Here is a 23,379-nt window from a genome sequence, read left to right on the forward strand (position 1 = left end):
GTCTAGGCTGAGAGGCCTTGGTTTATCACTCCGGCAGATGGATACGTGTCTAGGCTGCAATGTTCACGCTGCGTGTCCCGACAAACTAGAATGACAGTAAGAGGTGCAGAGAGGAGAACCTCTGCATGGACAGGTCGTCTTACCAGAAAAAGGGCGTGCAGCGGTCCATTCTGTACTGCAAGTGAAATTGGATGTCACATCCCAAGCCTAGGGCGGCAAACAGTGTCTACACAAACCGTCAGAAAATGTCTTCACGACAATGTCACGACCATGGTTATGGTCGTGACTCTTTGGTCGTATGCGGTTGTCAGCGGTTTTGGTCTCTGTTTTCAACCACAGGTGAGGGCTTTGGATTTGTTGCCTCACGTGTGGTTGCCGCTGGCAACATAAGGTTGTTGTTGGCAGTGGAGCGGCCTGAGCGGTTGCTAGGCGCTCACTGTCACAGTATGCGGTTGCCACTGGCAACTTATGTTTGTCTGCACTTTCCCTGTTTGGTGTGCATGGGGTTTATTTGTGTGATGTCGTTTGTACACCTCCCTTTTCCGTAGCCTTCTCCTATGCCTGGTGTAGGAAGGGTTAACTCCCTTTTGTGTGGGTGAACACTGGCTGTGTCTGTGTGGGTGTGGCTATATGGGCTATTTAGCCTCTGCTGAGAGCAGAAGTCAGAGGGGTACTTCAGCCATGGTCTGCTGGAGTCATCCTCCTACTTTATACCATCTGCCAGTGGGGGCCACCCTTGTGGTCATAAGTTTAAGTTTATGTATAAGTTTATGTTATACACGATGTTATGAAGGTGTGTCTTTTGTATGCTTCTCTATTGCAGCTTATGGTCTTGGGTTCCTGTGTGATGTGTGGTGTGTGCTGTGTCCGTTTATGTTTGGTGTGGACAGCAGCACTTGCACATGGGTTCCAGGCTTTGTGTCTGTGGCAGGTAGGTCTTATTCTTGTTGCATTTACCTGCCATTGCCATAAGTTGTTTAGGTTCCCCTTTCTATGTAGCTTGGACACTTTAGACTCCTGTTTCTCTGCGTCCAGGAGGAACAGGTTGTCAACCCAGCTTCTAGCTCAGGGATCTGTCGGAGGGTCAGTAGGGATCCGAGGTTCCTGAGTATGAGCCCTCCTACCATCAAGGTCGGCTCATACAGCTAGGAGTCAGGGTCAGATTAGGGATGCGCTAGGAGGTGACCTGCTCCCTAATTCTGTTGTTCTGGCCGAGCACTCACTAACATCTTCTGGCATCGCACGGCTGAGGGTTTCCCCCATCCTAAGCCGTGACAGACAATGGGCTACGAGCCAGACATCCACCTACAGGTGTTCCATTTACCTCCGGCGACCGCTCTCGAAGTCTATCAAGGGGCACAGCAAGAGGACAAAGGAGGCTGGACTGTTGGTCCATCCTTTTCAGCGATGAGCCCCTTTTTCTCGGATGCAATGATAGTTGGAGATTGGTCTGGAGACCATGTGGGCCACACCATGAAGAGGCCTTCACAAGGGAACGTTACACTGGTCCTACTTCCTGTGATGTAGGGTGGCATAATCAGGGGCGGACTGGGAACTTAATGCAGTCCTGGAAAAATTGATAAAAGTGGCCCCGTTTTGTAGTTGGGTCCAAATTGATGGAGTGCAGGGCCAGCAATACCATATTGTGGCACATTATACCACCCCAACAGAGCCAAATACCACAGTCCTTCACAAAATACTGCCAGCAGCACAAAATACATCCCAAAAACATCCACTGGCCGGCCCCCAGGGCATTGTCCCACCAGGAAATTTCCCTGTAAGGTATATGGCCAATCCGCCCCTTTGTACGCTAGCTGCACCCCTCTGGTCTTCTCTAACAGCTCAGAGTTACCTTGATTTGGTTGTGGACCCAGTGGTTCGTCCATTTCTGTAAAGTGTCCCAGGAGCCATTTTTCAACAGGAAAAAGCCAGGCTACCATAGCCTGCAGCATCTCCTGACTGTCTGCCATCAAAAACATCTGGGATGTCATTGGACAGAAATGGCAAAAAGAGCAGCCAGCAGTGGATAGTAATGATTTAACTCAGGATCAGTACAGGATAAGTAATGTAATGTATGTACACAGTGACTGCACCAGCAGAATAGTGAGTGCAGCTCTGGAGTATAATGCAGGAGGTAACTCAGGATCAGTACAGGATAAGTAATGTAATGTATGTACACAGTGACTGCACCAGCAGAATAGTGAGTGCAGCTCTGGAGTATAATACAGGATGTAACTCAGGATCAGTACAGGATAAGTAATGTAATGTATGTACACAGTGACTCCACCAGCAGAATAGTGAGTGCAGCTCTGGAGTATAATAGAGGATGTAACTCAGGATCAGTACAGGATAAGTAATGTATGTACACAGTGAATCGACCAGCAGAATAGTGAGGGCAGCTCTGGAGTATAATACAGGATGTAACTCGGGATCAGTACAGGATAAGTAATGAATGTTCACAGTGACTCCACCAACAGAATAGTGAGTGCAGCTCTGGAGTATAATACAGGATGTAACTTAGGATCAGTACAGGATAAGTAATGTATGTACACAGTTAATCCACCAGCAGAATAGTGAGTGTAGCTCTGGAGTATAATACAGGATGTAACTCAGGATCAGTACAGGATAAGTAATGTAATGTATGTACACAGTGACTCCACCTGCAGAATAGTGAGTGCAGCTCTGGAGTATAATATAAGATGTAACTCAGGATCAGTACAGGATAAGTAATGTATGTACACAGTGACTGCACCAGCAGAATAGTGAGTGCAGCTCTGGAGTATAATACAGGATGTAACTCAGGATCAGTACAGGATAAGTAATGTAAAGTATGTACACAGTGACTCCACCAGCAGAATAGTGAGTGCAGCTCTGGAGCATAATACAGAATATAACTCAGGATCAGTACAGGATAAGGAATGTAATGTATGTACACAGTGACTACACCAGCAGAATAGTGAGTGCAGCTCTGGAGTATAATTCAGGATGTAACTCAGGATCAGTACAGGATAAGGAATGTAATGTATGTACACAGTGACTCCACCAGCAGAATAGTGAGTGCAGCTCTGGAGTATAATAGAGGATGTAACTCAGGATCAGTACAGGATAAGGAATGTAATGTATGTACACAGTGACTCCACCAGCAGCTCTGGAGTATAATACAGAATATAACTTAATGATTTTCCTATTTCATGAAGTAAAGTCAAAGTTTTATTAAAGACACGGAGGCGAGTATTGCTATCTCCTTCTTTACGTTCCACCAATAGCAGCAAAGAAGACATTTACATAATCATAACAATAAAGGACCCTCCCCTGACAGATCCTATAATAAGCAGTGTCTTCTTCAGTGTCTTCCTCTTCCTTTATATCCGCGACACCAACTGCATAACTGTAACTGGAACCGGAAACTGAAACTGGACCCGAGAACTGCAACCAACAGGTCCGTCGAACGGTAGAATCAAGCCAACCTGGCCAACACTTCAGGAAACCTGGAACCACGTAGAAGTCCATACACCGTGGAAAATTCAGCCTGAAATAGAGCAAACAATATAGCCAGTGTAAGAACCAGGCCAGGTAATGAACGAAAACGACCCTGGAAACAGTATCACACAGTAAGGTCGGTGGAAAAAAAAAATAGGACAATAAATAAACAACAACATGATATACGATAAATATATAAATACCACATAAAGACAATGTAAACAGTCCAACAATAAACACACCACAAAAGGGCGGGCAGGAAAAACCCAGGGCGGGCAATACTCGCCTCCGTGTCTTTAATAAAACTTTGACTTTACATCATGAAATAGGAAAATCATTAAGTTTTACATCAAGACACGGAGGCTCATATTGCAAGTTCAAAGTTGATCAATAATGGATGAGAACACATGAGGAGGTGGCCGGAATTAAAATTCCCTAAACGTAGTGGCCCTAGACCAATCGGCCAAACGCAAAATGTCCTCCAAACGAGCCCCTGAAACAGCCAGAGCAGTGGCAGCCGCGCCCTTGGCTGAATGAGCGGTAAAGACCGTCGTATCAATGCCATAAAGGGACATGACCCACTTCATCCAGCGCGCCAAAGTGGGACTAGTCACCGGGCCAAAAGGATGGCGAATAGAGAGGAACAGCTGTGGAACGTCCGCAGAACGGTGAGCCCGAGTGCGCAACTCATATTCCCGCAAGCAGGCCATGGGACAGAGCGCCGGGGAAGACGGGAAACAGGGATAAGAGACAGACCGAATATTGGTCTTGGTGCGCCGCGTAATGTTAAAGGTGATGCCCTCGGGAGAAAAGGACCTAGCATCATGGTCCAGAGCCCTGACGTCAGAAACCCTCTTACAGGAAATAAGGCAAAAGAGGGCCAACAACTTGGCCGAAAGCTGACGGAGGGAAAGAGACGCGTTCTCAGGCCACGCAGCGAGGAAAGAAAGGACCAGGGAAATGTCCCACGTGGTGGTGAAGCGCGGCCGGGGAGGCAGAGCCAAGTGTGACCCACGCAGCAAGCGCGACACCAAAGGGTGTTGACCCGCCGGAACGCCATCAAAACCCTGATGAGTTGAAGAAATCACCGAACGGAACAAATTAATGGTCCGATAAGCCTTTCCTGCCTCAAAGAGAGATGTAAGGAACTGCAACAAACTGGTCACAGGCGCCGAAACGGGATCAAGGTTCCGTTCCACGCACCAGCTAACCCAAGATCTCCAAGCTGCCCGGTAAGATTTACGGGTGCCGGGAGCCAAAGCGTTATCCAGGAGGCGTCTAGTCGCCTCCGAAATTCCCTCGACCTCTCCGGGAGTCCCGAGATTCGGCACGCCAGAAGTTGAAGGGAGCCGTCGACCAGCAGGGGGTGAGGAACGCCCAGAGGGCCCTGGAGGAGATCCGTCCAACCCGGGAGGAGGAGAGGCAAATCCACCAGGAGTTCCAGGAGGATCGGTTACCAGGCCTGAGCTCTGGAGAATCCGTGAGCTCTATGTGAAATCCCCTTACAGTAGTCAGCACCCATGGGACCAAACGTGGAAACAATGACGGAGTCTGCCCCCGACACAATGACCCAAAGAAGTCCCCACTGGGGAAAGACCTACCGAAGGATTTGCAGGAGTACTGGTTCCCTCTAAAAGACCTCGATCGCCATTGGCTGCCTCTGGCCGGGAAGAATGGAGGAGGGTTCCTCTGCTCCTGAAAGGGTTGTCTTTGCGAAAAGGAGCCTCTGCCCGAGCTGCGGGCTTGGAATGTGGAACGGCTGGACAGGCGGCCCCTACCACTGCCGGCCCTTGTGGAGACCCGTCCCTGGAACACCCTACGCACGGAGGACTGGGCCTTGTCTAGCGCCGTAAATGCCCCCACGTATCTGCCGAGGTCCTTGATAAAGGAGTCCCCAAAGAGTAGACCATTAGCGTCCTTTCCTGCCTCGGTAAGTGCCAGGTTAGCCAGTTTCGGGTCTATTTTAAATAGTATGGCTTTACGCCATTCAATGGCCAGGGACGAGTTAGTGCTGCCCGCGATACAGAGGGCTCTTTGTAGCCATCCAGAAAGCTCCTCCGGAACTATCGGAGAGCCGTCAATTCTGGCCGATTCGGCCATCTCAAAAATTTTGGCCAGAGGACCAAATATGTCTAGGAGCTTGTCCTGGCAACTCCTTAGCGCCGAATCCAACCCTTTACGGGGGTTCCAGCCAGTCTTGACCTTGTTGGGAACTAACGGTCTGGGACATTCAGATCTAAGCTTACTGCGCGTCTCTTTACTGAGAGGACGGCGCACCCAGTGCTCCAGATAAGTGCTCACGTGAGCCGCCGGCAGCCATTCTGCCGACCTAGGGTGGTGAAGGGCATCAGGGTCGAATAAGGGGTGGCCAGAGGGATCCACCAGGGAAGATGCCTCACTAGGGGCGGTGGTGGCAGGACCCGCAGACTCAGAGGTGGAAGGCACAGGATCAACAGTGCCCGGGATGTCATAATCCATTTCCTCCTCAGAATGGCCGCTCGCCTCCGCATCAGAATCCAACTCTGATTCCACATCGCTAGATAAGGGCCTGGGATATAGTTTGGGATATCATGCATGACATGGATCCCATAGCTTCAATGATTGCGCTGGATACAGAGCGCTGCAATTCCAGGGCCTGCATATTCATCTCAGACCTTCCGGGGTCTGAGATGGGGGGGGGGGGGGTAGGCCCAGATGGGGATCGGTCAGATGACATATTTGTTGTATAAGATGATAATAAGGCACCCTGTGAACCTAGGGGGAACCTAATTAGGGCAAGGGGAAGCTTCACAAACCTAAAACTAATCAAAAGAGGGGTTAATCACCCCAGGAGCCGCAGTGAGAGAGACGCTGCCGTCCGGTGCAGATGCAGAGCCGAAATCCCGCGAGAACACGCCGGGAGCACCCCCAAAATGGCCACCGAGATCTCGCGGCCGCGGGAAAACAAGCCGGGACCTGCGCCGGAGCGATGCAATGCCGTGGAGCGCAGGGAGAAGAGGTAAGAGGGGGAGGAAAACACCTCCGGACGCAGGACCAGGCCACAGGCAAGGCGGAACAACGAAGGGGGGAACCGCCAGTCACAAAATCGCAGCCGGAAGAACCGGCACCAAACGATAGGGGAGAACAAAAGAGGGGTAAAGTAGGTAAAGAGGGCCCAGAAGAATCAGAAGGATACAAAGGCCCCAAAGACAATAAAATAAGGATCAGGGGATAAAAACCCCAATAAGCAAAACCGCATACAATATGGAATCCTGAGTCAACTAAAGCTCAGAAATTAACCCTTCAATCACAGCAAACAAGCAATAACCATATAGTGAATAGAAGTTACTTATCTTGGTGGAGCAGCAAAGAAAGAGGAAGACACTGAAGAGGACACTGCTTATTATAGGATCTGAGAGGGGAGGATCCTTTATTGTTATGATTATGTAAATTTCTTCTTTGCTGCTATTGGTGGAAAGTAAAGAAGGAGATACAATACGAAGCCTCCGTGTCTTGATGTAAAACTAAATGATTTTCCTATTTCATGACGTAAAGTCATAGTTTTATTAAAGACACGGAGGCGAGTATTGCTATCTCCTTCTTTACTTTCCACCAATAGCAGCAAAGAAGAAATTTACATAATCATAACAACAAAGGATCCTCCCCTCTCAGATCCTATATCAATCGGCTCCTCTTCAGAATCCTCCTCTTTCTTTGTATCCGACACCATCCATAACACCGTAACTGGAACCGGAACTGGACCCGAGGAACGACCACCATTCAGGTCCACCAAACCGCAAAATCGAGCCACCCTGGCTAACGTCTGTAAACTCAGAACGACGTAGAACCATAGACCCCGTGGCAACTCAGCCAGAAAAACGGCACCGAATTCCGAATCGACCTTCAACCTGAAAAAGAGAAACAGACCACAGGCCCAGGTGAAACATACACGTCAAGACCCGTCACATCCGGAAATCCCAGTACTCAAACATACATGACAGGGATAAAATGACAGATCAACAATATACGATAATAATAATAAGCATTATAATAATAATATAAATAATAAGAGCATAAAAGATCTGATAACAGAAACACTAAAAGGTACAACCATAACAATAACAATATTAACAAAAAACGACCATCATCAGAAAAACAAGGAAAAAATCCACTGCAATAAAAAACCGTGAGGAGACCCAAGGGCGGGAACAGGGCGGGCAATACTCGCCTCCGTGTCTTTAATAAAACTATGACTTTACGTCATGAAATAGGAAAATCATTTAGTTTTACAGCAAGACACGGAGGCTCATATTGCAAGTTCAAAGCCGATCTATAATAGAAGAAAACAAATGAGACGGGGGACGAAAATAAAATTCCCTAAACGCGGTAACATGAGACCAATCAGCCAACCGCAAAACGTCCTCCAATCGAAGAACGATGGGCTCTAGTCCTGGACGCATATTCTCTCAGACAAGCCACAGGACACAAAATCAGAGCAGAAGGAAAACTGGGATAGGAGACAGAATTGATGTAAGTCTTGGTGCGACGCGAAATGTTGAAAGTGACGCCTTTCCGGGGTAAAAGAACGTGCGCCAAAGTCGAGGGCCCGAACATCCGAGACCCGTCTGCAAGAAATAAGACAAAACAACGCCAACAATTTAGCGGACAACTGTCTCAAAGAGAGAGCCGAATTCTCCGGCCAAGAGGACAAAAAGGAAACACCAGAGAGACGTCCCAGGTAGTCGAAAAACGAGGCCGAGGAGGGCGCACCAACCGAGAACCCCTCAAAAGGCGAGAAACCGAAGGATGTTGACCCGCAGGGACGCCTTTATAACCCTGATGGGTAGAGGAAATAGCCGACCTGAAGAGGTTGATGGGCCGGTACGCCTTACTTGCCTCAAAAAGGGAGGTGAGGAACTGCAAAAGGTGAGCTACAGGTGCAGAAACGGGATCCAAGTCCCGTTCCAAGCCCCAGCTAGCCCAATTTCTCCAGGCTGCCCGATAAGACTTTCTGGTGCCGGGAGCCCATGCGTCGTCCAGTAACTGTCGAGTCGCCTCCGAAATGCCATCGACAGCTCCAGGTGTCCTGAGATCCGGCACGCCAACAGCCAAAGGGAAACGCCGAGCAGGAGAAGATCCTGAGGGTTGCGAAGGAGGTCCACGAGAGACGGGAGAAAAACAGGTACCTCCACTAGGATCCCCAGCGACGTAGGATACCAGTCTTGAGACCCCCAGAACGGGACCACCAGTACCAAATCTGCCCGATGGCGACGAACCCGAAGGAGAGTCCGCGGGACCATTGCGAACGGGGAAAAAGCGTAAAGGCGGGAAGACGACCAGTCTTGGAGGAACGCGTCCACCGCCACTGCTTCCGGATCCGGACGCCAACTGTAAAACCGGGTGAGTTGCCGGTTGAGCCAAGAAACAAAGAGATCGATGGTCATCAGGCCCCACATGTCCGAAATTGCCAAGAACACCTCCGGATCCAACTGCCAATCGCTGCCATCCGACAGGTAGCGAGAGTTCCAATCCACGCGGACGTTGCTCAGACCCGGCAGGTATTCCGCCTGCACCATGATGTCCCTGGAGAGGCAAGACGACCAAAACTCCTTGGCTAACCGCGCTAAGGTTGCCGAGTGGGTACCTCCCAACCGGATGACGTAACGGACTGCCGAGACGATGTCCATCCGCAGCCTGATGCATGTATTGGCGATCCCACTGGAGAAACTCCTGACCGCGAAGGAACCGGCCAGGAGCTCCAAGGCGTTGATGTGGAGGAGAGACTCCTCCGCCGACAAAGATCCTCCCGTGGAGACTCCGTTGCAATGAGACCCCCATCCCTGGAGGCTCGCATCCGACTCGAAGGTCAACTCCGGAAGGAAGCCGAAGATCGCCCTGCCATTCCACACAGATTGGCGATCCACCAACGCAACTCCTCCCGGGCTTCCGAGTCCAAGACCACCACGTCCGCAAAGGAGGCACCGATCCGAAGATGAGCAATCTTCAGCCTCTAGAGAGCACGGTAGTGCAACGGCGCTGGAAACACGGCCTGAATTGAAGATGCTAGGAGTCCAATGATGCGGGCCAGGTGACGTAATGAAAGGTGAGGGACAAGACGAGCATGTCTCAACTCCTTGCGGATCGCACGTAACTTCGTCATTGGAAGGCTGAGGGATTCCGAGATCGAATCCACCCTAAAGCCCAGAAACTCCATCCTCTGCGATGGGATGAGGCATGATTTTTTCGCGTTGAGGAGGAAACCGAGGTCCGTCAGTAGGTCCGCCGTCCACTGCAGATGTTCCAGAAGACCCGCCCTGGATTCGTGCATCAGCAGGATGTCGTCCAGGTAAATGATGAGGCGAACACCCCGACTCCTCAACCATGACACGACCGGACGCAGCAGTTCGGTGAAGCATCAAGGAGCTGAAGACAACCCGAACGGGAGACAAGTGAACCTCCAGATCCCTCCTCCCCAAAAGAGCCGGAGAAGGTCCCTGGAACGAGGGTCCACCGGGACTGACAGGTAAGCATCTTTTAGATCCAGCTTTACCATCCAATCTCCTGGTGTCAAAAGATCTCAAAGGAGGTGAATCCCCTCCATTTTGAAATGACGGTAGTGCACCACCGTATACAGGGCTCCGAATCTACTAGTGTGCAATCTGGGCGCGACATTGGTATGGGCGGGGGGGGGAGGGGAAGCATGCACGGGACCCCGTGAGCTCCATACAAAAAAACTGACTGTGGTCAGCACCCATGGGTCTGATGTGATGAGGCTCCAAACATGAGAAACAAGTTGGAGTCTGCCCCCTACACAAGGGGCCATAGAATCCCCAATCAGAGGAGAACTTACCGAAGGGTCTGCGAGAGGTCGGGTTGCCTCTGAAGGAGCGAGATCGCCACTGGCCTCCTCTGGACGAGAAGAAAGGAGATGGGTCGTGTTGATCCTGGAAGGGAGGTCGCTGACCAAAGGAACCTCTACCTGCGCCACGGGCCTGAAAGTCTGCATGGCCGGACAGGTAGCCCCTGCTACTGCCGGCCCGATTAGAGACCCGTCCCTGAAATACCCTGCGCATGGATTATTGGGCCTTGTCTAGCACGGTGAAGGTGCCAACAAATTGCCCCATATCTTAATAAAGGAATCGCCGAACAGGAGACCCTGGGCGTCCTTACCCGCTTCTGTGAGCGCCAACTTTGACAACTTGGGATCAATTTTAAACAAAATGGCCTTACGCCTTTGATTGCCAAAGTGGTGTTGGCATTCCCGGAGATGCAGATCGCCCTTTGGGTCCAACCCCGCAACTCTTCAGGGCAATAGGGGAGCCCTCAGTCCTAGCTACCTCAGCTAGTTCGAAAATCTCGGCCAGCGGGCCGAAGATATCCAGCACGTTATCCTGGCAGCTGTGCAGGGCTGAGTCCAGGCCCTTTTAAGGGTTCCAACCAGTTTTGGCCAAAAACTGAGACATCTTGGGGTCCACCACAGGGGTGTCACACACCTTATTGGGGACTAGTGGCCTGGGGCACTTGGCCCTAAGTTTGTTCCGTGATTCACGGCTCAGGGGGCGACGCACCCAGTGCTCCAAATAGCTACCCACCTGTTCAGTGGGAAGCCACTCCGCCGATCTAGGGTGATGCAAAGTGTCGGGGTTGAACATAGGTTCACCCGCTGAGTCCAGCAGAATGTCTGACCGACACATGGCGGAGGAGGACGCAACGTCCTTGGCAGAGGAGGCCGCAGGAGCGGAAACTGAGGGGCCCTCAAATGGGGGAGAAATATCCTCCTCTGACACATAATCCACATCCGCAAAAGTCTCCTCGTCCGATGCTCTGTCTGAGTCAGACACATTAGGGGATTGTGCTCTAGCGCACTTCCATGTTCGCGCCCGTTCTGCCTGGCGTGATGAGGCCCTTTCACGTGAACTATGCACGTTACCTTGGGTGGCAGGATGCGCACCGGTCAAGATCTCCTGTGAAACAGGAGGCTCAATACAGGTAGGCTGCGGTGTGTTCTGGGTATCCTGCAGAGCTACTTTTGTAGGCTGCGCAGATAGCGCCTAGGTAATGCTCTGAGACAGTATAGTGGTCATGGAGCCATGGCTGCCATGACAGCATCAGACACAGAGCGCAGAAAATCCTGTGCCTGTGCACCCTCCCCAGGTGCCCTATGATCCTCAGGAGAAGAGGGGGGGCATTAGTGGGAGACTGGGCAGGGTGGGACATGATGAGGTAATCAGACCTGAAATTAACTGGCCGCAAGTAAGGGGGACGTAACCAAGCAATGACTAGCCTAGTAACGCACAGCGCAAGGTACACAATACAGGGGGGGCGCAGCTAGAAGAACGAGGGCGGCAGGAGCAGCAAGCAGGGAACACAGGGTATGAACTGCCCACAAGAAATCGCGACCAAGAAAACAAAAATGGCCGCCGAGATCTCGCGGGACAATCGCGTCATCCAAGATGGCCGCCGAGATCTCGCGAGATCTCGCGGCCGGCCGGGGAGCAAGGCCCGAATCGCGGGCAGAGTGAAGCGAGGAAGACGGGGAGGGAGGCCCTGCCTCCCGATGTAGAGACAAGCGGTCGGGAAGGGGAAACGCTGCGCAGAAACGGAGTGTGGTAAGGGGATAAAAAATGAAAAACAGGCCAAAATGGGGACAGTGAAAACTGAAGGGGAACGCTGCGCAGAAACGGAGTGTGGCAAGGGGATGAAAATGAAACACAGGCCAAACCGGGGACAGTGATAACTGAAGGCAAATACAGAACCTAAAGGGGGGATAAAAAACAGTGGGGAAATAACCCACCAGGAAGCGCTGCACATAAGGGTTAGTCACCCTAGATGAAGCAGCGCAGACAAACAATCCTACAAGAAACACAGCAATATAGCAACATGACAAGAGAAAATGCAGGTGTACTTAGCTGGTGGAGCAGCAAAGAAAGAGGAGGATTCTGAAGAGGAGCCGATTGATATAGGATCTGAGAGGGGAGGATCCTTTATTGTTATGATTATGTAAATTTCTTCTTTGCTGCTATTGGTGGAAAGTAAAGAAGGAGAAAGCAATATGAGCCTCCGTGTCTTGCTGTAAAACTCAGGATCAGTACAGGATAAGTAATGTAATGTATGTACACAGTGACTGCACCAGCAGAATAGTGAGTGCAGCTCTGGAGTATAATACAGAATGTAACTCAGGATCAGTACAGGATAAGTAATGTAATGTATGTACACAGTGACTGCACCAGCAGAATAGTGAGTGCAGCTCTGGAGTATAATACAGGATGTAACTCAGGATCAGTACAGGATAAGTAATGTAATGTATGTACACAGTGACTGCACCAGCAGAATAGTGAGTGCAGCTCTGGAGTATAATACAGGATGTAACTCAGGATCAGTACAGGATAAGTAATGTAATGTATGTACACAGTGACTGCACCAGCAGAATAGTGAGTGCAGCTCTGGAGTATAATACAGGATGTAACTCAGGATCAGTACAGGATAAGTAATGTATGTACACAGTGACTGCACCAGCAGAATAGTGAGTGCAACTCTGGAGGATAATACAGGATGTAACTCAGGATCAGTACAGAATAAGTAATGTAATGTATGTGCACAGTGACTGCACCAGCAGAATAGTGAGTGCAGCTCTGGGATATAATACAGGATGTAACTTAGGATCAGTACAGGATAAGTAATGTAATGTATGTACACAGTGACTCCACCAGCAGAATAGTGAGTGCAGCTCTGGAGTATAATACAGGATGTAACTCAGGATCAGTACAGGATAAGTAATGTAATGTATGGACACAGTGACTGCGCCAGCAGAATAGTGAGTGCAGCTCTGGGGTATAATACAGGATGTAACTTAGGATCAGTACAGGATAAGTAATGTATGTACACAGTGAGTCCACCAGCAGAATAGTGAGTGCAGCTCTGGAGTATAATACAGGATGTAACTCAGGATCAGTACAGGATAAGTAATGTAATGTATGTACACAGTGACTGAACCAGCAGAATAGTGAGTGCAGCTCTGCAGTATGATACAGGATGTAACTCAGGATCAGTACAGGATAAGTAATGTATGTACACAGTGACTCCACCAGCAGAATAATGAGTGCAGCTCTGGAGTATAATACAGGATGTAACTCAGGATCAGTACAGGATAAGTAATGTAATGTATGTACACAGTGACTGCACCAGCAGAATAGTGAGTGCAGCTCTGGAGTATAATACAGGATATAACTCAGGATCAGTACAGGATAAGTAATGTATGTACACAGTGAGTCCACCAGCAGAATAGTGAGTGCAGCTCTGGAGTATAATGCAGGATGTAACTCAGGATCAGTACAGGATAAGTAATGTAATGTATGTACACAGTGACTCCACCAGCAGAATAGTGAGTGCAGCTCTGGAGTATAATACAAGATCAATACAGAATAAGTAATGTATGTACACAGTGACTCTCTTTCTGTAGAATAATTCTGCTTAGCTACGTTGTTCCTTTTTTATATGATGGATCTGGCCTAGTTATTTGTGGGCTTGCAGGATTAAACTTTAGAGCCAATTTTGAGTCCACCATAAATAATAATAGAAAGGGACCCTATTGGCAAACAAGTATCTTTAAATGTGTTTCTCTATTCCTGGAACCTCGGGGCTCGAATAAAGAAAGGTGACAACCATGGGGGCAGATGTGGAGCAGGATTTATTGGGCTGAAATAAATCCAAATGTTGTGTGAGAACCCACGGACTACACCCCTAGGCTCTCTATGCATGTGGAGCATTATGGTAAGCAGCTACACCCTTTCATTTCTTGGAAGGGTCCCCCAAGATTGAGCAGATCAAAACTTGTCCCACCGATGGGGTTAGCTGTAGTCAGTAGGGAAAACAATTGTTCCCTGCAGCGCCACCACAGGTGAAAGAAAGAATTACACAGTCCCAACTCAAAAGCTCTGTCCCTGTAATACATGGATATCATATATGGCTCTGGCTGACAATTGCATGCTCTGTATATAGGACCCCCACTACTTGCTGAGCCCTTTAAAGGTCAAGCTCCGCTACACAAGATCTGGAGCCCTGGAGTCCTTCTGCAGATAAGGGGGCTGTGAGGTCATGTCTACTCGAAATTCCTAAACAAAGGTCCAACTCTTTGCATTTAGAGCGGCTTCTACCCTTAATATTTCCAGCTGATTGTTCAAATGTATAATATATTGAATGTGAAATTTTATCATGGGAAAAATGATGACAGGCCCTGAAGCTTGGTGTATATTAAAAGGACATTAATATAACCTCTAGAGTAGACATAACATATCCATTGTCTGCATTGTGTGTGACCCATCGGATTATTCCTACAGTGCAAGAACTTTATTGGCTGTCAGCCTAGACACCAAAGAAAAAAGAAAAAAAAACTCAGTTCAAATACTTGTGAGATATCATAGACCTGGAGGTAAACAGCAATTCCGCATAGTTAGTGATTTCTGCTGAATTTGCAAGTTTCACACTGTGCCTGCACTCAACACTAGGGGGAGCTCATCTACTCACATTATAGGAAGCCAATGGAAAGACAAATGTATGAAGGCCCCTGAGCAAAATTCTGCAAAGAGGACTCTTTCCCTAATAGATAAAAACTTATAACTAATTTATATAAATACATTTTTTATTCTCACTGTCCAGCTTAACATGCACCTTAATGTATACTTGGTAACCACAATATTGTATTCTCTGTGTACAAGAATATTACTACTATAATACTGCCTCCTATGTACAAGAATATAACTTCTATAATACTGATCCTATGTACAAGAATATAACTACTATAATACTGCCCATATGTACAAGAATATAACTACTATAATACTGCTCCTATGTACAAGAATATAACTACTATAATACTGCCACCTATGTACAAGAATATAACTACTATAATACTGCTCCTATATAAAATAATATAACTACTATAATACTGCTCCTATGTACAAGAATATAACTTCTATAATACTGATCCTATGTACAAGAATATAACTACTATAATACTGCCCATATGTACAAGAATATAACTACTATAATACTGCTCCTATGTACAAGAATATAACTACTATAATACTGCCACCTATGTACAAGAATATAACTACTATAATACTGCTCCTATATAAAATAATATAACTACTATAATACTGCTCCTATGTACAAGAATATAACTTCTATAATACTGATCCTATGTACAAGAATATAACTACTATAATACTGCCCATATGTACAAGAATATAACTACTATAATACTGCTCCTATGTACAAGAATATAACTACTATAATACTGCCACCTATGTACAAGAATATAACTACTATAATACTGCTCCTATATAAAATAATATAACTACTATAATACTGCTCCTATGTACAAGAATATAACTTCTATAATACTGATCCTATGTACAAGAATATAACTACTATAATACTGCTCCTATGTACAAGAATATAACTACTATAATACTGCCACCTATGTACAAGAATATAACTACTATAATACTGCCACCTATGTACAAGAATATAACTACTATAATACTGCTCCTATATAAAATAATATAACTACTATAATACTGCTCCTATGTACAAGAATATAACTTCTATAATACTGATCCTATGTACAAGAATATAACTACTATAATACTGCCCATATGTACAAGAATATAACTACTATAATACTGCTCCTATGTACAAGAATATAACTACTATAATACTGCCACCTATGTACAAGAATATAACTACTATAATACTGCTCCTATATAAAATAATATAACTACTATAATACTGCTCCTATGTACAAGAATATAACTTCTATAATACTGATCCTATGTACAAGAATATAACTACTATAATACTGCTCCTATGTACAAGAATATAACTACTATAATACTGCCACCTATGTACAAGAATATAACTACTATAATACTGCTCCTATATAAAATAATATAACTACTATAATACTGCTCCTATGTACAAGAATATAACTACAATAACACTTTCAGTATGTTCACGAATATAACACTGCCTCCTATGTACAAGAATATAGCTACTATAATAGTGCCTTGAATGTACAGGAATATACAGTCAGGTCCATAAATATTGGGACAGCGACACAATTCTAACATTTTTGGCTCTATACACCACCACAATGGATTTGAAATGAAACGAAAAGATGTGCTTTACCTGCAGACTGTCAGCTTTAATTTGAGGATATTTACATCCAAATCAGGTGAACGGTGCAGGAATTACAGCAGTTTGCATATGTGCCTCCCACTTGTTAAGGGACCAAAAGTAATGGGACAATTGGCTTCTCAGCTGTTCCATGGCCAGGTGTGTGTTATTCCCTCATTATCCCAATTACAGTGAGCAGATAAAAGGTCCAGAGTTCATTTCAAGTGTGCTATTTGCATTTGGAATCTGTTGCTGTCAACTATCAAGATGAGATCCAAAGAGCTGTCACCATCAGTGAAGCAAAACAAAACAAACCCATCAGAGAGATAGCAAAAACATTAGGCGTGGCCAAAACAACTGTTTGGAACATCCTTAAAAAGAAGGAATGCACCGGTGAGCTCAGCAACACCAAAAGACCTGGAAGACCTTGGAAAACAACTGTGGTGAATGACCAAAGAACACTCTCCAGAAAGTAGGTGTATGTGTGTCAAAGCCAACAATCAAGAGAAGACTTCACCAGAGTGAATACAGAGGGTTCAGCACAAGATATAAACCATTGGTGAGCCTCAAAAACAGGAAGGCCATCTAAAAAATCCTTCACAGTTCTGGAACAACATCCTATGGACAGATGAGACCAAGATCAACTTGTACCAGAGTGATGGGAAGAGAAGAGTATGGAGAAGGAAAGGAACTGCTCATGATCCTAAGCATACCACCTCATCAGTGAAGCATGGTGGTGGTAGTGTCATGGCGTGGGCATGTATGGCTGCCAATGGAACTGGTTCTCTTATATTTATTGATGATGTGACTGCTGACAAAAGCAGCAGGATGAATTCTGAAGTGTTTCGGGCAATATTATCTGCTCATATTCAGTCAAATGCTTCAGAACTCATTGGACGGCGCTTCACAGTGCAGATGGACAATGACCCAAAGCATACTGCAAAAGCAACCAAAGAGTTTTTCAAGGGAAAGAAGTGGAATGTTCTGCAATGGCCAAGTCAATCACCGGACCTGAATCCGATTGAGCATGCATTTCACTTGCTGAAGACAAAACTGAAGGGAAAATGTCCCAAGAACAAGCAGGAACTGAAGACAGTTGCAGTAGAGGCCTGGCAGAGCATCACCAGGGATGAAGCCCAGCGTCTGGTGATGTCTATGCGTTCCAGACTTCAGGCTGTAATTGACTGCAAAGGATTTGCAACCAAGTATTAAAAAGTGAAAGTTTGATTTTTGATTATTATTCTGTCCCATTACTTTTGGCCCCATAACAAGTGGGAGGCACATATGCAAACTGTTGTAATTCCTACACTGTTCATCGATTTGGATGTAAATACCCTCAAATTAAAGCTGACAGTCTGCAGTTAAAGCACATCTTGTTCGTATTATTTTAAATGCATTGTGGTGGTGTATAGAGCCAAAAATGTTAGAATTGTGTCGATGTCCCAATATTTATGGACCTGACGGTAACTGCTATTATACATAATATAATACCGTTCCTATTTACAAGAATATAACTTCTATAATACTGCTCCTATGTAGAAGAATAACTGGAATGCTATAAATATTTGGAACTCCGTAAACTTGAATAAAATGTTTATACTCCGCAGCTTTGGAGGACACTTGGTACATGGGTTATATGTTATAATATTGGGTTAATATTAGTGGGTCATATGGCAGTCGGTATGCTCTTTTATGATATTATTGGGTTGTTCGTGTGTACAATCTTTTATCGGTTATATGAGGGGCTTGTTTCCCCCCCCCTCCCCTTCCCTTCTGCTTTCGGCAGCCTCATCTCTGAATTACTGTATAGGAGTCTTTACATACACAGGTCTCTATTGTACGGTGCTCTGGCTGGAAGGCTGCTCGGTCATCCATGTATTCAATAGAAATATAACCTAATACCGCTCCCTTGAGTCAGTCGACCTCCAGATCTCAATCACACCGCATGGAAATAGCTTTACCTTTGTGTCCGTCTCATTCTACGCTATTCTCTGCACCTCCCTGTCTGCGGGGTATAGGCTCCTCTACATAAATGCACTTGACCCATTAATGAAGCTGATCTGGATCCTCAGATTCGGACAGTTTGACAACGCAACCCCGTACTTGATCCTAGAGCCCGGTCACAGCAGTTTCTTCCATGCATTCCATGCATGCCAACCATACCCCCCATAACTAATAGCACCAATTTTTGCCAAGCACCACACTTTACCTGAAGCACTAGCCGCTCATGCACTGATCTGTGCTGATCAGGTTAGAGGACATTCCTCTCCTGCCTACTCCGTACATGGTCCACCTGGTGCTGGGCTTTAAACTCTCTCCACTGTATACATTGTTTCAGACCCAGATCAGCTCTGCCAGTGACTGATGCCACCAAAAGGGGCTCTGTACCTTGTGACTGGAGCTCAATGATTAGTACTGGTGTCTTGCAGCATTGGGGTTCTGGGTTCAAATCAAGGTTCAGATCAAGGACAACTGTCACGTACCGGCAGGACAGGTAGTGGATCCTCTTGACCAGAGAGGCGATGGCGCGGGTTGTACTAAAGGACCGGTTCTAAGCAGTTACTGGTCTTCACCAGAGCCCGCCGCAAAGCGGGACGGATTTGCTGCGGCGGTAACTACCAGGTCGTGTCCCCTAGTAACAACTCGACCTCTCTGGCAGCTGATAAGGCGTGGTACACAGGGAGAAGGCAAGAGCGTAGTCGGACGTAGCAGAGGTCAGGGCAGGCGGCAAAGGTTCAAAGGCGAGTAGACGGTAGCAACGGGTTCGGCAACAGGCAAGGCAAACCAACACAGTGGAACGCTTTCTCTGAGGCACAAGGCACAAAGATCCGGCAGGAAGCTGTGGGAGGAGAAGGTATAAATGGGCAGTGCACAGGTGCAGCCTAATTAAGTCAGCACTGTCTCTCACAAACCTTAACCCTTAATAACCCCTTTGGACCAGGCACCAATCACTGGTGCACTGGCCCTTTGAATCTAAGAGTCCCGGCGTGCGCACGCCCTAGAGAGCGAGGACGCACACGCCGAGACGCTGGAGTGCTGCCTGGGGGCATACGTTGTGAGCGCTCCGCGGCCAGCAGGGGACCCGGAGCGCTCAGCGTAACAACATCTGCATGGAGTGTGTATGTTCTCCCCGTGTTTGTGTGGGTTTCCTATGGGTTCTCCGGTTTCTTCCCACACTCCCAAGACATTCTGATAGGGAACCTCAATTGTGAGCCCCATTGGAAACAGGTTAATGCCAATGTCTGTACAGAGGGGTGGAATATGTCAGCGCTATAGAAGTGAGATAAATAAACAATTTACCATAAAAAGTTGCAAAAACTGTGTAAATGTTCCCCAGGCGCTATGGTATAAAATACTGTTTAAAAAAAAAAATATATATATATACAACAAAATACAAGTAAACGGAAAAAAGGCCTCCTCAACCCAAACCGTCCCTATAGCCGCCACGTCCCGCGAGACTAGACAAATTACAATATATCAAAACGAATGAGACAGATCAGGGAGTGCACCTTAATTGTCTATTAGTGTAATTATTTGCTTAAACGGGTATTCCTATCTGAGACAATAGGGGCATATCGCCAGGGCGATGGAGGACGGCTGCGCATGCACAGTGCGTCCTCTACTGCTTTCGGGGCTCCGTTTAGGAGACAGGTGTGGGTTCCAGCTCTGGGACCCGCACCTATTAGACAATGGGGGCATATCCTAAAGATACTAAAAATATTGTCTGTGATGGGAAAACCCCTTTAATCAATTATTTGGCTGTGAGTTTCATTTGAAAATGTTTTTTTGCCCTTTTCCCCAAATAAAACAAAAACCCTTTTCTCTAAATAAAAACCAAAAACATTTTAGTAAACTGCCCTATATGCTGCAGCATTTTCAAAACCACCATGTGGGCAAAAGAAAAAAGTAAAGTTTTATATATATATATATATATATATATATATATATACACTCACCTAAAGAATTATTAGGAAAACCTGTTCTATTTCTCATTAATGCAATTATCTAGTCAACCAATCACATGGCAGTTGCTTCAATGCATGTAGGGTTATGGTCCTGGTCAAGACAATCTCCTGAACTCCAAACTGAATGTCAGAATGGGAAAGAAAGGTGGGCTACAACAGCAGGAGACCCCACAGGGTACCACTCATCTCCACTACAAATAGGAAAAAGAGGCTACAATTTGCACAAGCTCACCAAAATTGGACTGTTGAAGACTGGAGAAATGTTGCCTGGTCTGATGAGTCTTGATTTCTGTTGAGTCCAAATTTGGCGTAAACAGAATGAGAACATGTATCCATCATGCCTTGTTACCACTGTGCAGGCTGGTGGTGGTGGTGTAATGGTGTGGGGGATGTTTTCTGGGCACACTTTAGGCCCCTTAGTGCCAATTAGCCATCGTTTAAATGCCACGGGCTAACTGAGCATTGTTTCTGACTATGTCCATCCCTTCATGACCACCATGTACCCATCCTCTGATGGCTACTTCCAGCAGGATAATGCACCATGTCACAAAGCTCAAATCATTTCAAATTGGTTTCTTGAACATGACAATGAGTTCACTGTACTAAAATGGCCCCACAGTCCCCAGATCTCAACCCAATAGAGCATCTTTGGGATGTGGTGGAACGGGAGCTTCGTGCCCTGGATGTGCATCCCTCAAATCTCCATCAACTGCAAGATGCTATCCTATCAATATGGGCCAACATTTCTAAAGAATGCTATCAGCACCTTGTTGAACCAATGCCACGTAGAATGAAGGCAGTTCTGAAGGCAAAAGGGGGTCCAACACCGTATTAGTATGGTGTTCCTAATAATTCTTTAGGTGAGCAAATATATATATATATATATAATGTTAAAGGGGTTCTGCACTTTGTTTAAACTGATGATCTATCCAGAGGATAGATAATCAGTTTAAACAAAGTGCAGAACCCCTTTAACCTATTATTTTATATTGCTTTTATGAATTTAGTATCAGTGTTATTATTCTGTATTATATATGATCTATTATTTTTATATGTATAATACTGTTATTTTAAAGGATTATTTTCTTCTGTATTATTAGGATGACTTATTTTGCATCGTACTGATTGTTATATTGCATTATTATTCTCATCTTCATAACAAAGCATGACTATGACTAGCGCGTTTTGCTCCCCACAGGTCATTAAATATCAGCACTTAGTATGTTCTCATTACGTTATTGCCGTCATTCCCTCTGGCTGCACCACATATTACACTGCTGGGTTTAACCCCATCCACCTCAATACTGTAAACCTCCCCAGTGAAAGCCTAAATGACACACGGCGAGATGTAATCTGCAATATCGCCTTTGTTTAATTTCATGCTCAGCTGCTTGGGTTATTATACATTAATAATAAAATAAAATAAAAACACTGATTACTTTTTTCCCCTGTTTGACATGAAAACCAGAAGTCGCGAGTGTGACGGGAGGGGGCAGAGGGTGATACAGACAGCTGGCGAACACACTGACAAAACCAAAAATTTGATTTTGGATCTGGTCAGATATGAGATATTCAGTTTTTTATGCATTATCGATGCCTCGTACAGACTCAAAAATGTAAAAAAAAATAAATAAAATACTATCATTTTAAATTAAAAATCCATTAAAATCTAATGTTACCCATTATTATTATCAGATATTCCTCCAGACACCACTAGGGGGAGTGTAGATGCTTGATGCATACTGTATAGGAATTCTACCCGCTCATTCTGTTTGCAATCAGCTCCTGAGCTCCCCCTAGTGGTGTCCTGAGGCAGTTACAATTCGATAATTTCACTCTATGCCTTTCCATGAGATTTGGAGCTGATAGCTGAGCTGTGCACACTAGAAACATATATTAGATGGAAAACTACATACCACAGTGGCAGATTTATGAAACATGCCTCGACCAGATAGTGGCTTAAGTGGGATAATACATTTGGCATGTCCTCAGACACTTTTTTCTAAGTTCTCAGTATGTATTGGGTGGCTAAATTTGCCGCAAAATTGTGATGCATGTTGGTGCATCTTAAGCAACGCCCCTTCCCTTAGACACCACGCCTACTTCCTGCCAAGCTATGCCTCTTGTCAAACAAGGCACAAAAAGTGTTTAAACCATAATAAATGTGGTGAATAAAACATGGATTTCAACCTTTTGGCAGAAAAGTGGGCATTTTATGGGCATAAAAAGGTTCAAAAAATGGGGACTGAAATATTAGTTATCTTTTTGGGTAGGTACGCTATTAGGGAACCTCGGTTGACGAGAACTAAGATACATTACTCTGCTCCCCAGTGTGTGGTGGAATCACGTTACCCATGTTTACAGCTTGGCGACGATGTGCGTCCTCTTCTAAACACTACGCTGATTATGGCCGCCAGTGACTCAGCCGGGATTAACACCAGCGCGGTGTAAACATGGCGCTGGGGTTTAATGGAAGTCATGTTTATAATTAGCGGGGGTGTTTGACAGCGACTGCTCATTTTATGGAACAGGGGCCGACAGCCAAACTGACACATATAGCATTAAAGGGCAATAATGTAAGACAGATGGCCCCTGCCACGATAGCATCTCGTCACCTCTAGTGTTACACCCTGAACCCTGCAAGATGGGAGGACGGAAAGTGTACATGGGGAAGGGGGGGGATAAAAATAATAATGAACATTATAATAACAACCATAATAATAAAAATAGTGGGGAAATATAAAGACTGAAATATAAAAAAATAGTTATTGCATTAACA

Source organism: Bufo gargarizans, chromosome 6 (assembly GCF_014858855.1).
Source record: "Bufo gargarizans isolate SCDJY-AF-19 chromosome 6, ASM1485885v1, whole genome shotgun sequence".
Taxonomy (NCBI): Eukaryota; Metazoa; Chordata; class Amphibia; order Anura; family Bufonidae; genus Bufo; species Bufo gargarizans.